Genomic DNA, 2,524 nt, shown 5'->3' with positions numbered 1-2,524 from the left:
ATAATCACTACTTAAAGAACATAGAAACATCATCAAAACCCATTCACATACATTTTACCATCTTCTTCTCAAACATTGACAACCTCATACAAAGCCCTTTTTTCTTTAATATTACTGTTCACCAAAGTTAATAGACTTATTCTTCGGGATTCCTCATGCATAACCAAAATACTCACCCAAGATATGATGAAATCTCCAACTTTAGATCTAATCTTCAGTTCTAGCTTAAAGATGGCAAATTGTATTTAACTTCCAGAGGAAGCTTACAATAACATCCTAATGGGAGGAAGAAGGAAAAACTCCCTTTTCTCCAACCCATTTAACTAATATATAATTACAGATAAGACCCATGTTCACATAGTGAAACTTGACACGTGTCACACTCTTTCAAAAATATTTTCATTAGTGGTTTACAGCTATAAATATAAATATAAATAAAAATCCAATATAGATAATATCTGGTTCCCTTACTAGAGGGTTCCAAATTACTACACTTATAATGCAACTAGTACAGTCACCCTAATAACATTGCGCGCTACGCCTTTGTCAAGTACTCCTGTCATAGTCATCTCTTTACTTGGTTGTTATCTCATTCCAACCAACATAATGATCGTCATTGTAAACTCTAATTTATATAGAGTTTTTATAGTTTTTTATGACACCTTTTTACTTAAAAAATTATGTAAACCTGAGTATTTGATAGTTAATTGGGTAAATTTTGTTCATATTATGATTGTAACACCCTTCACCCATATCCACTGCTGGAATAGGGTTACGGAGTGTTATCGGACTTACAAAACAATTAAACAACCATTTAACATACATAATATCATTTTATACATTCATCTTTCGAACTCAATCAATTTGTCCCTAATACAAGCCTACGAGGCATTAAACATACATTAGAAGTGGTTCGGGACTAAGCCGATAGCTCAAGAAATTTTTACGAACTTTGAATATTTTTCTCAAAACAGGGGACACATGCCCGTGTAGCATGGCCATATGAGCTACATGGGCATGTATCTCACACGGCTATCAGACACGCCTATGTCATAGGCCATGTGGACATTCGAAATGGGAGCATGGCCGTATCCTAGCCCGTGTCTGACCCCGTGTAACTCACTGACTTGGGTTACACGGCCAACACACATGCCCGTGTGCCCTAAGAATGGCCACACACACCCATGTGTAAGGCCGTGCCAAACCTGTAGGGTATACTGACTTATGCCACATAGCCAACTCACACGCTCGTGTGTGAGGCCATGTGGAGCATACTGACTTGATTTTTTAAACCACACTAAGGGACACACGGCCATGTAACATGATCGTGTGTCACACATAGCTGAGGCACACGGCCGTGTCTCTGCCCGTGTGGACAAAAACAGGCTATTTTCCAAGCCATTTAGCCACCCCAATTTGAACACAACTTCACCTACATATATGGCACCAAAACAAAACATAATATGCAACCCAAAACAACCAAATCAAGAATAATTCATACCATTTCATCTAAGCATTTCTTAGCCTAAACCATAATCACGAACATCCTCAATTCATCAACCATTTCCATTAAACATTAATCACATTCCAAAATGACATTAACACACCTATATACATACATCACCAACTAAACCAAATAAATGAAAATAAGCTATCACACATGGCTATATATACATGCCAAAACATAAACATTTACAATGCCAAATCTTATGGCCAATATCATAACTAAAACATAACCAAAATGACACAAAGTCCCTATACATGGCATACAACCCAAAACATAATTTAAAAGGTACCAAAGTGTCAAAAGATAGTATGATGAAGTCTCCCTCTGAGCTAGCTTTGAAATCACTATAAAATATGAAAAAACAACAAAGTAAGTAATATAGCTTAGTAAGCTCGCATGTTAACAATAACCAACTACCATCATTCATTAATCATTCAACTAGTAGAAAACAATATACAATAATTATATTAGAACTCAAAGCTATCAAATGATCATTAACATAACTTACCAAAAACTTATCAATTCCATAGTTTCCAAAATTCAATTCATTAGCGTACGTACCCCGTAACATCTTCTACCAACCTCAAAATCAATCACATCTTTCATTTACTCGTTGAACCATTTAGAATAGACGTCGGATACTCAAGGGTCTTAAACTATAAGTACCTATACCGTGGCCTGAAGCCAAATTAAGGTAACTTATCTGAAATTCTGATATCATGGCTTTAAGCCAAATCAACTGATATGCATGGCCTGAAGCCAAATCAGTTTATCTAGCACCTGAAGTGCCAAATCATGGCCCAAAGCCAACTCAAGATATCCCTAATGACATGTCACTAGCATCCTAAACTATTCCTAAGGTTCAACTGGGATTTGAACTGTCGAATCTTCGTCGAATCATTTTTGAACTTGTCCGTAATCATATAATCACAATTCATGCTATATCAAAAGCACATAAAATACGTTTGAAACAAAATTATAACATACAAACTCACCTCGGATGTTAAAATGACGAAT

Source organism: Gossypium arboreum, chromosome 2, assembly GCF_025698485.1.
Source record: "Gossypium arboreum isolate Shixiya-1 chromosome 2, ASM2569848v2, whole genome shotgun sequence".
In the NCBI taxonomy this organism is placed as follows: domain Eukaryota; kingdom Viridiplantae; phylum Streptophyta; class Magnoliopsida; order Malvales; family Malvaceae; genus Gossypium; species Gossypium arboreum.
This window is presented reverse-complemented; position numbering follows the sequence as displayed.